We start from the raw sequence: 12,476 nt of genomic DNA, 5'->3' as shown, positions 1-12,476 counted from the left end.
TTGACACCCGACAGACTTGCAGTCCCTCCTCCCACTTGGGGCACTGAGGCTGGCGAGCTGCCACCCGAAGAACAGAGGCTGGAACTCTCCCACCTGGGCCACGGCGGGTCCCGGTGAGCTGTCTTGACCCTGAATCCGAAGAGTCGGCTCTTCTGATTGGCTTAGAGCACAAACGCAGGCGAACGCTGCCCGAAACCCGCTCTTTGATTGGATTTTAAACGAACAGCAGAGCACGAAATAAAGAGGCCTTCAGCCATTGGGCCATTGTGTGAATCTCCTTTTGGCTTCTCCACCGACTGAATAAGCGTCTCAGGATCTTCGTCATGAGTCTTAAATCTGGGCCTGTCAGTTCGCCCCAGCGTTACTCGTCTTTCGGCAGGGCAAGGAGTTTACAGAGTTCAACCAATCATATAACGCCGAGATCAGGTTGCCAGGCAGATTATGCTAATGAAGCCCCGCCTTTTATGCTGCTCCCACTCTGCGGCGGGAAGAACCACCTGGAGGTGGCGGGGGGGTTTGATTTCCATCACCCCTAGGGAGAGAGGATCGGGGACCCGCTGATCTACCAGCTCCCCTCACCCAACGTCGTGTAAGTACCTAAAGGATTAAGGGAACCGGATAAGCCAGCGTCCAGAGTACCCCATCGACTGGGAGGGTGTTTCGTCTTTGCTTAGTCCCACCCAAAATGGCGCCAAGCTCTTTCCGCGTCTCAGAGCCCGGCCGGGGCCAACCGACCGCGGACCCGGGTGGGGGGGGAGCTTGGTGATGGTGGTGGGGGGGAGAAATCCCGGCGGCACCGCCCGATGGTACAGTCCAGCCGGGGCTGGGACAAGGCACCTCACTCGGGGTGGGGGGTCAAACCATCTGCACCTTCCAAGGGGAAAGGGGCAAAATCCCCTACCCGAGCCCCTCCTGGCGCTGTGTTCAGCCATGGCTCCGGCGCCTCTTCGCCCTGCCTTCCCCGCGCGCAGCCTCCCCCCTGCGACCCCCGAGCGGCTCGCACGCTCCGCCGGCCGCGCGCACCTCTCCTCCCCTGCCCGCGTTGGTTGGGCCGGGACGGCGGTTGGGCGCCCTGCACGCTTCTGCGGCGGCGGTTGGGCGGGCGCTTGGGGTGCGGCGGGCGCTCGGGGTGCAGCAGGCGGTCTCAGCTGGCGGGCGCGGGGGCGGCGGCGCGGCGTTGGACTAGGGGCCGGCGGGCTCAGTGGTCTGGGTTCCCTGCTTTGTCTCGGGAGGCCGCGCCACCGTCTTGCCATTGATTGTTGGCTCCTAGTTCCTTATGCACAAGTTGGCGTCCCGGGACCCGGCGAGGGATGGATGGCCCGTTTGGGGCATTCTTGGTGGACAGTGTTCGCGGTGGGCAGGGCGCAGGCCGAGGTCCACCTCTGCTCTGGGGCGGCGGGGACGGGTGCGGAGGCTTGAGCCACAGGCCTTTGGGAAGCGGGTTGGCGGTACTGAGTTGCCAGCCTATCGTCAGCTTTGCTTAAGCACTTTTTAGCCTGTGGCCACATCTCGGGTGCTCTGCTAAGTCAAGTGAACGCAGATTTGTCGAATTTTGTGTGCGTTCGTGCTTAGCCTTGTTTGGCGGGTTGGTTGGGTTCCGATCAATTTTCAGTCAATGTTTGTGTACGTTTAAGCACAAGGCTGGCTCCTTCTAGGTCTGAAGTCGAGGATCAAGCTTGAGAGGGTTCGCACCCAGCTGGGCCATGTGCCATTCGAAGCCTATTCAAATCTTGCCCGGCTGGTCGTCCCCCAAAGTTCTTTAAACTCAGAAGCACTTCATAAAAAACAAATCACTCGTGAGGGTTTGCGGCCTCTTTTTCTGACGCATTCCTTTGTTTCTCCACCTTTTGCTGTAAGCTCTTTGAAGGCAGGAAGGTGTACTGTGTGTGTTTTTGGTACACTGCCCACTCCACCCCCAGCACCGCAAGCGCTTCTGTGTTGAGGAACTGTACTTATATGATGTTCTAAATTGAAAAAAACTAAATTAAAAAAGATCGAGGCAAGCTCTGCTTAAAGCAATGTTGATTCAACCTGATACGTTTACAAAGTAACTTCTGGGCTTTTTTTTTTTTTTTCCTTCTTTCTTTATAGGGCCGCACCTGCTGCATATGGAAGTTCTCAGGCAGGGGTCTAATTGGAGCTGCAGCTGCCAGCCTATACGCCACAGCATTGCCAGATCCTAGTCGTGTCTGCGACCTTCGCCACAGCTCACAGCAACGCCGGATCCTTAACCCACTGAGCGAGATCAGGGATTGAACTCGCCTTCTCGTGGATCCTAGTGTGGTTCCTTACCGCTGAGCTACCGTGGAAACTGCCTGGGTTTACTTTCTAAAGTGAAGTGAAATTGACATAATATAAACCGTTTTAAAGTGATTGAATTAGTATTAAATATGCACATTTAAAAATTTTGAACCGAAACTTTTTTCCCACCCTGTATCTCTATTCGTTTATTCCTTGAGCCCTGGCTCTTGGCTCTCCTCTTATTTGTTTTGGGAGGATGTTAAAACTGCTGGCTGTTTTTCTAAATAAGCTATTTTTAATTTTCTGATGTTTTGCAATGTGCTCCACCAGGTGCCCCGTGTATTGTACATGTGAATGTAATCGAGTGTGTATCAGGTGAGGCAAAGTTCAAGTCTTCAAGGGCCCTCAGTGTTTTTTACCAAGAGATTATGGTGGCATAAGAGATGATATATCATTCCAGTGCAGTCCTGAATTGGTTGGCACTGCCTCAATTTCCACTTGTCTAAATTTTTTTTTTCCTTCTAATTTTAACAGTAATACATGATCATTGTAGAAAATATAGAAACAGTATAAAAAGTAAAAATTAGCTGAAGTACAATTATCAGAGATGGTCTTTACTGATATTTTGGTGTGCTTCAAATCTTTTTTTGTGTGTGTGTAGAAAACATTTTTAGAAACTTGGTATCTTGATATATGGTTTCCATATTTAGGATTGTTTCTGTTTTTGTTTTAATGTAAATATGTACCTAATGACACCACTGATGATTTGCCATTTTCACTTGTTTTCCCCATTACTTGAAGGGGCATCATGAAATCCTCTGAACTAGGAACTACAATATTTGATTCATTCTGTTTTTTACAAGCAGAATTTATTGATGACTGTTTAAGTTTATCATAGGTAACCTAGTGGGAGAGGTTTCCGAGTGACAAATAGAATTATTCCAAGAGTTGAGAAATACCGAGCAGTAATTTTGGCTTCCTTAATAATTCTGCATGTTAAGCACTCTGAACACATGGTAACTGCATAATTTCATTTGGTACAAATGATAAACTGGTAAACACCCTGTCGTTACAATGTTGGAACTGTTTCACCAGAGTTTGTTTTCAAGTAGAATGCTGATGTACTTTGACCTATTACCACTAAAATACACAGTCTTCCCCCACCTGCCTCAGTCCCAGAGAATATAGACACACCCTGTCCAACCATTCCTGTGGTTTTTCACAAGCAGAATTTATTGGTTACTGTTTAAATTTATCATAGTTGCTTTAATATATTAGCAAATGGGTAACTGAAATATTTTAAAGAATTGGGGTTGAGAAACAGGGAGGAGGGAGACTTAGATAATCCCTAGTCCCAATTCTAGCAAGACTAGCTAAAATGTGGTAAAAACACTCATAATAAAATTTAAAAATCTATACTCTGCAATGCTTTCAAGAACCTCAAACATATACATTGCTAAAAGGTTACTAGCTGCTAAAATAGTCTGTTACTGTTTGTTATATCCATTTTTTAGTTGAACTCATTTATTTCAGCTTCAGAACTTTGGAGCTAAAGGCTTGCCTTTTTTTTTATTTTAACCTATGTCCTTCACTCATGATTTTTCCTTCAATCTCATGGTTTGTGCTCTGGTTGCAACCAGAGCCTCTTTGCTGCTCTCCTTCAGATCTTTGCAGGCCAGTTATTGTTACAAGTAGCTACATGTGTTTGTGGAGCGCTTGAAATATGTCCAGTACTGTGAGTGTGAAATGCCTGCCAGATTTTTGAGATTTATTTTGAAAAAAACCTGAAATATTTCAGTTTATAAAATATTGATTACATGTTGACATGATAATATGTTGCATATACCAGTTTAAATAAAATACATTATTGCAATTAATTTTGTCTATTTCTACTTAGGAAAAAAATTGGCTGCTAGAAGATTTTAAATTATGTATATGGCTTGCATGGGTGGCTTGCTTGATAACATCCATTGAATAGTGCTGCCTTAGACAATCCCATGGGGTGGTGTGTTCCCAGGTGGCAGTGAGTCAATATAATACCATGTATTGTCTTTTTGTTCCTATAGTTTCAACCAATAGCTGCTGTTTATATGTAGATATGTCTGATTTTTTTTAGTACTTATAGCTCTCACAGAAGCATTATTATTCTTTTGAAGAATTCCTTAATTTTTATTATTTATTTATTCATTTATTTTGTCTTTTTAGGGCTATACCCGAGGCATGTGGAGGTTCCCAGGCTAGGGGTCTAATCGGAGCTGTAGCCGCTGGCCTACACCACAGCTACGGCAACACCGGATCCTTAGCCCACTGAGCCAGGCCAGGGATTGAACGAGCAACCTCATGGTTCCTAGTCGAATTCGTTTCCTCTGCGCCATGACGGGAACTCGTAATTTTTATTTTTTATTTTTATTTTTTGTCTTTTGGGGCCACACCTGAGGCGTATGGAAGTTCCCAGGCTAGAGGTTGAATCGGAGCTGTAGCTGCCAGCCTACACCACAGCCAGGGCAACACAGGATCCTTAACCTACTGAGCAGGGCCAGGGATCAAACCTGAGTCCTCATGGATTCTAGTCAGGTTTGTTACTGCTGAGCCACTATGGGAACTCCAAGAATACCTTAATTTTAAAACCAGTTCCAGGTAGTTGAGTTAACTGTTACTCAGTTAATATATTCAGTTAATCTTTTGAACTTTAATGAAATGACATCTCTTAAGCACATAATCCATTAAAAGTTGAGCTAAGCATAACCAGCCAAGATTTTCCCAACTTGATCTGCTACCTGCTCATTGATTTCATTTTTTTAATTTTAATTTTTATTTTTGGCTGTACTTATGCCATACAGAAATTTCCAGACCAGGGACTGAACCTGAGTCACAGCTGTGACCTGAGCCATAGTGGTGACAATGCTAGATCCTCAACCTGCTGTGCCTCATTGATTTTTATAATGTGGTATTTTTCAAAGATTTAAGAAATATTTTTGGGAGATGCTTGAAATTGAGAAAATCAAGCTCAGAATTTTTTTCTCGTGTGATTAAAGAAAAGGCCACAATAGATTGCTTCAAGATGTGAAACACTGGCCTAGCTCATGAGACAACTATCTTTTTATACATAAAGAACCAGGGAGTTACTGTTGTGCCTCAGCAAAGATGAATCTGAGCAGTATCCATGAGGATGCAGGTTAGATCCTTGGCCTCACTCAGTGGGTTAAGGATCTGGTATTGCTGTGAGCTGTGGTATATGTAGACACAGACTCTGATCTGGTGTTGTTGCTGTGGCTTAGGCTGGCAGCTGTAACTCTAATTCAGCCCCTAGTCTGGGAACCTCCATATGCCGCAGGTGCGGCCCTAAAAAGAAAAAAAAAGTTAAAGAAACTTAACCCATAGATAAAATCATATCCTTTTTATACTTATATTTGGAAACATTGACCCTTTTGCCCTCACTTAACATTGCTGATGTGTTTCCTTTACTACCCTAAATGGGGGTTAGATACCATGTTGCACTGAACAGCATGGGCCTTGGAGGCAAAGGAACCTAGGTTCATGGCTCAAGAACTGGCTGTGGTCTCAGGTTCATGACTTAACCTCTGCACGCCTTAGTTTCGATATCAAATTATTAAGCCAGTTTCTTAGTTGTTAATGAGGATAATAATAGTATTGACCTCAAAGACTCAGTGTGAAAATGCTTGTTATCACCAGGGAGTGTAAATGGCTCAGTAGCAAAGCAAAGAGTGGTCAGTGACTCAATAACTGTTCGCTGATTTTGGACCTTCTGCTTCAGCCAAACCGGTCTTCCCACTGTCCTTACAAGATCCGGGGTTTTCCTTCATGTTTTCACACCTTCATTTCTCAAATGGAATGTTTGTTCTTTTCTCCCCCACTTCTGCCCACCAAAATTCCATCCATTCTTCTACAGCGGTGGTCGGTAGAGAAGCAGATAGTAAATATTTGCAGCTTCATGGGTCAGGTGGCCCCTGTTGCAACTAGTCTCTGCCCCTGGTGTGAATGCTTGGCTGTGTTCTAATTAAACTGTATTTATGGACCTTGAAATTTGAAGTAATATAATTTCACGAATATTCTTCTTTTGAGTCTTTTCAACCACTTAAAAATGTAAAACCATTCTTAGCTCACAGGCCATACAATAAACAGGTGTCAGATCATGCTGGAGCAAGGTAAAAGCACACCTCACTGAGCCTGTGGACAGACCCGTCTTACTTGAAAGTGATCCCTCTAGTCTCTGCATGTCCTAAGGATATTTTTCTAGTGCTTAAAAAAATTTGAGTGCTTAATTAGTATTAGGTAGCAACTATTTGTACTTATTTCTTGCTTCCTAAACATAAATTCCCAGAAGCTTGGAATATTTTTAATCCCCTCCTGTAGGTTGCAGTACAAAAATGCCTTTTACTTAGTGGATTCCTAATGTTTGGCGGGATAAAGGAAAATAATACAATTTAAGACATTCAAAGTGAGTTCCGGAATTTTCCTTCCTTTACTTCAATATTCTTATTTTTGTATTGCAAATTCTACTAGTTTGTTGGCATTGCTTGAAGATTTTAAGGCCAATCTGTTGGGGGTTATTTTCAGTCTTGCCACAAACCATGATTGTAAGCAACCTATTATAATGTTATTTTGATAGAGGAATGGCTATGATCCTTTGACTAATTATGGCTTTGTGTTTGACTGCCTTTTTTTTTTTTTTTTTTTTTTTAAAGGGCCGCAGATGCGGCATATGGAAGTTCCCAGGCTAGGGGTCGAATTAGAGCTACAGCTGCCGGCCTACACCACAGCCATAGCAACTCAGGATCTCAGCCAAGTCTGCAACCTACAGGGTTCGTTACCAGAGAGCCATGAAAGGAACTCCCTTAAGTGTCTTTTCTAAGGTACCTGTTTGCATTTAATCTATAGTGTGTGATGATGATTGAACAATATTATAACTACTTTACAAATGAGAAAGAGGCAGAAGGATTTTTGAAGAGTGGTGGGAGCAAGGTGGCTAAGTCCTCAGTTCCAGGCAGTGGCTGTGTATATTTATGAGTTTAGCTTTTTATTCATCATTTATTCATCATCTCTCTTTGAAGTTGATGAATTAAAATTATTCTGGATTTCAAGTACGTCATAATTTGATAAATATGAGGTCCTGTGACCAACTGATGTTTCGGACGCTTGTTTATGTAATGCACAAGTTTTCTCAAGTACGTTAAACCCCCTGAGGTGAGATATAACCGCAAAACAGTACTTCTAGAATTAAAACGAAATTATGGGGCAGTACTTTGATGAACTTTGTTTCACTTAAAAGTTTAAGAAAATTGATGTTCATATTTATATGTACTTTTCCCAAACCTTAGGTATCTCTTCAAAAATTATCTTTTTATACATATCATTTAAAAAAACATCTTTTTTTCAGATTCATGGTTTTTCAATATTTATAAACTGTAGGAGTTATATTTTAAGCCTAACAAAATATGTATATAACCTTTACAGAAAAAATTCTGAAACTTTTCTGAGTGACTTTAAATAAACTCTGAATGAATGAAGAGATGCTACTTTGGCGATTAGATGATTTAATATTGTAAGGCAGCAATTCTTTAGAAACAGACTTATGGATTTAATGTAATCCCAGCAAATTAAAAAAAAAAAACTGAATAGACTGATAAAATTTTTGCCAAGGCCTGAGAAAAGGCAAGACACTCTTGAAAACAACGTTGGAAAAAGTTCTCTACGAGGGATCAAGAAGAGCTCAATAATTATGACTATGCTATTGGCACCAGGATAGAGTAATCAATCAAACACCACCACTAGAAACCATCTCACACACATTTGGACATTTGGTTTATGAACCAAGAGGCATGGCAGATAAAAGGCAAAACAATACAACTTTTATAAGTCGACATAGGAGGATATGTTCATTACCTCAGTCTAGAGAAGGTTTTTTTTTTTTATGTAAGATGTTACCTGTGCTAACAGAATAGTGGGCATAAGTCTTGAACAGGCACTTCTGAAAAGGAGAAATCCAAGTGTCTAATAAACACATGTGTTCAGCTTTGTTAATAATCAAGGAAATGCAAATTACAACCACATTGCCATGTTACTGTACTCTAAAAGTTGGTAAATGTGTAGCTAAATTAAAAGTTGGCAGTACCAAGTCTTAAAGCTGTTGAGCAATAGAATAATCATACTTGGCTGATAGGAGTACAAATTGGTGTGACTACTTAGAAAAATAGTTTGGCATTACCTAGAAAGTCCAAAGCCTAGCAGTTCCACTGTGAGAGAAGTGCATACACATGAGAGAACCAGGACAAATATTTGGACTAATTAAGTTTCCTGATATGAGTTGATTTGTTTAATATCTGTGGGCTGCTACATTCTATATACTGGTGGCTTTTTTTTTTTTGGCCATGCCAGTGGCATGTGGAAGTTCCGAGGCCAGGGATCAAACCTGTGCCACAGTGACAATACCAGATGCCTCACCTGCTATGCCACAAAAGAACTCCTTTGCTGAATATTTAAAAAAATTGTTTTAATGATTTTTAATATTTCCATTATAGCTGGTTTACAGTGTTCCATCAGTTTTCTACTGTACAGCAAAGTGACCCAGTCACACATACATATATACATTCTTTTTCTCACATTATCCTCCATCATGCTCCATTGTAAATGACTAGATATAGTTCCCAGTGCTATATAGCAGGATCTCATTGCTTATCCATTCCAAAGGCAATAGTTTTCATCTATTAACCACAGATTCCCAGTCTGTCCCCCTCCCTTTCCCTCCCCTTTGGCAACCACAAGTTTGTTTTCTAAGTCCATGAGTTTCTTTTCTGTGGAAAGGTTTATTTGTGCCATATATTAGATTCCAGATATAAGTGATATTATATGGTATTTGTCTTTCTGACTTCATCTAGTATGAGAGTCTCTAATTCCACCCATTTTGCTGCAAATGACATTATTTTGTTCTTTTTTATGGCTGAGTAGTATTCCATTGTGCCTATATACCACATCTTCTTAATCCATTCATCTGTCAATGGACATTTAGGTTGTGTCTTGGCTATTGTGAATAGTGCTGCAATGAATATATGGGTGCATGTATCTTCTTTTAAGGAAAGTTTTGTCTGGATATGTGCCCAAGAGTGGGATTGCTTGTATTTAGTTTTCTGAGGAAACTTCATATTGTTTTCCATAGTGGTTGTACCAACTCTGCTGAATATTTTAATAAAATCTTCCATCTAGTCTATTCTTCATTTCCTAAAACAGTTCTGGGCATAGAATAGGCATTTAATATATGTTGTTGTTTTGTTTTGTTTTTGCTATTTAGGGCCACACCCATGGCATATGGAGGTTCCCAGGCTAAGGATCCAATCAGAGCCTGCAGCTGCCAGCCTATGCCAAAGCCACAGCAATGTGGGATCCGAGCCTTGTCTGTGACCTACACCACAGCTGGCAACGCCAGATCCTTAACCCACTGTGCAAGGCCAGGGATTGAACCCGCATTCTCATGGATCTTAGGTTTGTTAACCACTGAATCATGAAGGGAACTCCTATATTGTTGCGTTTTAAAAATTTATTATTTGAGTTTTTGTAGTGGGTACCCTTCACTGTAACTTTGTAGTTAACTCTCTGGCTATTGACTAATTTGCTCAATTAAATCTGTTTGTGGGTTTGGTAAATTACAACCTCCCCTGGTGCCTTTGAGATCAAGCCTCACCTGGTGATTGCATCATCTGGTGGGAGAATGAGGAGGCTGAGGGCGGAGCCATGCTCTGGTTCTGGCAGCTTTGCCTGGGAGGAAAGCTGTGCAGCAGGGAAGGGAAAAGATATCTAAACTCTGTAGTAGAAGGGATCTGGGTTCAAATCCTGCTTATTAGCAGTGTGACCTTGGACAAGTAACAGTTTTTGAAGGACATCTCATAATGCCTGGTATATGATAGGTGTTCAGTAAATGGCAATAGCCATAATGATTACTATGCCACTAGTTGTTTAATTAAGTAACACTGAATGTCTGCAGTAAGTGTTTTCAATCAGATATACTACGATTATGCTGATTTTTTATTTTTATTTTATTTTATTTATTTATTTTTATTTTTGTCTTTTTGCCTGTTCTTGAGATACTCCCGCGGCATATGGAGGTTCCCAGGCTAGGGGTCGAATCAGGGCCGTAGCCACCTGCCTACATCAGAGCCACAGCAACGCCAGATCCGAGCAGCGTCTGTGGCCTACACCACAGCTCATGGCAACGCCAGTTCGTTAACCCACTGAGCAAGGCCAGGGATCGAACCCGCAACCTCATGGTTCCCAGTCGGATTCGTTAACCACTGCGCCACGACGGGAACTCCTATGCTGTTTTTTTTAAAAAAAGAACTCCATTTATTAGAGGATTCTAATGTTGTGGTCTCATTTAACATGTGTAGCCTATATCTGAATGAAGTGGTCCAGTAAGTATTTGCAAAGAGTAGATATAGCTGAGATTTCTAAATAGGAATGGGATCTCTGTTGATGGAAGAAATTGCTAATCACATAGTCTTAAAATTCTATTCATTTTACATTCAAATATGCATGTTACCTAGTGAAATGCATCAGTTGAGAGGGCCCTTGCCTACCGTTAAGACATATTTATCCCCCAGTTAATTGTTTAATAATGAAAATGTATTGCCTTTTACTTGGAAGATTGATATCTTCATGAACTCATACGTAGCATTTGGAATACACTTATCGGAGTATACTGCAACAAACATCCCACTCTCTTAACAGTGAGTCCATAAGTTAGGTAAATCAGGTGTTATTATTCCAGTTGTCAAAGAACTTCTTTGCCTTCACATCCAGTATTTTCCTACTACTCTGTACTGAGAAAACACTTTAAGAAATACCCTGGCTTTTATACCAGACCAGTAGATGCTGGCCTTATAGAAGTTTTATTAAGATGGAGGAGGTGAGGAGTTCCTGTTGTGGCTCAGTGGTAACAAACCCGACTACTGTCCGTGAGGATGTGGGTTCTATCCCTGGCCTTGCTCAGTGGGTTAAGGATCTGGTGTTGCCCATGAGCTGTGCTGTAGGTCGCAGATGCAGCTCAGATCCTTTGCTGTGCTGTGGTGTAGGCTGGCAGATACAACTCTGATTTGCCCCCTAGCCTGGAAACCACACTATGCCGCCAGCACGGACCTAAAAAAACCCCAAAAACCAAAAAAACACCCCCCCCCCAAAAAAAAAGATGGAGGAGGTGAAATTAGATTATAAATATTAATTAGACACCATTAATATAGAGTTTTTTTTTGAAGGAGATAACTGCCTCACTATGTGGTCTGTCTGGGCTCACCATCTTGTTAATTGATTGCTTATTTTACCATTCCATGTTTCATATTTAACGCTGCAAACAAGGGACTGAGGTTGAGAGACTGAATTGAACATAAAGGCAGTTACTTCAAATCAGTATCACTTTGCTTCTTAGTCCTGGAGCCATGCCCTGGTTCAGTATAGTTGAGCAGAAGTCTGTGCTTTTCTCAGGAATTGAGGTAGAGTGAACAGGTAGTTACACTGTTTATATAGTGTTTGTTTTTTCTTTTTAGGGCTGCCCTTGCAGCATATGGAGGTTCCCAGGCTAGGGTTCGAATCGGAGCTGTAGCCATTGGCCTACACCACAGCTCACAGCAACGCTGGATCCTTAACCCACTGATCGAGGCCAGGGATCGAACCTGTGTCCTCATAGATGCTAGTCAGATTCATTTCTGCTGAGCCATGATGGGAACTCCTATATCGTGTTGAATTATGAAAATTGTGATCTAGAGTAATTTCCTCTAGGCAAATTTAGTATTCTTTTTTCCCAGTTAAAACATTTTAAAGCTCTTGAAATTATTGAGGAAACAGCTTTATACTTGAGATTATACCTCTTAACATTATCTAGTATTTTATCCTAACCTGGATTTATGATTGTTGAGTCATAGTTACCACTGAGAACCATCTATAAAAAAGGCTTTCAGGGCCCCAGAAGACTTACCTGCAGGTCTCCTATTTAGTTCCTGCAATGGTTAACTCAACAAAAGCACTTGTGATATGTGGGCCAGATAGCTTTACAGGGTGTGTGCCCAGCCACAGACTGTATTTGTACTCTTGCCAGTTCTGTGAACAAATGCTACTGTTGAAAGAGGGAGCTACAGGGATTGTGCTCAGAGCTGTGTCATCCATTATCCATAGTCGGAAAACATGGATGCTGAGTATCACTTGATGAGTCGTTTGTATCCATCTTTCAATCT

General features: G+C 42.0%; 1 protein-coding gene across 2 annotated transcripts in view; it reads left to right on the top strand.

The window, feature by feature from the left end:
* PRDM10 (PR/SET domain 10) overlaps positions 465-12,476 on the top strand; it is a 92,218-nt gene continuing 80,206 nt past the window's right edge. Inside the window, exon 1 of one of the 2 annotated variants that reach the window (XM_013979568.2) lies at positions 465-589. The gene's annotated coding sequence lies outside the window, so the exon portion shown is untranslated. The remainder of the gene's footprint in view (positions 590-12,476) is intronic. The other variant, XM_013979567.2, reaches the window with a different exon arrangement.

Source organism: Sus scrofa, chromosome 9 (genome assembly GCF_000003025.6).
Source record: "Sus scrofa isolate TJ Tabasco breed Duroc chromosome 9, Sscrofa11.1, whole genome shotgun sequence".
Lineage (NCBI taxonomy): Eukaryota > Metazoa > Chordata > Mammalia > Artiodactyla > Suidae > Sus > Sus scrofa.
The sequence above is the reverse complement of the archived record's forward strand: the minus strand, read 5'-3'. Positions and strand labels throughout refer to the sequence as shown.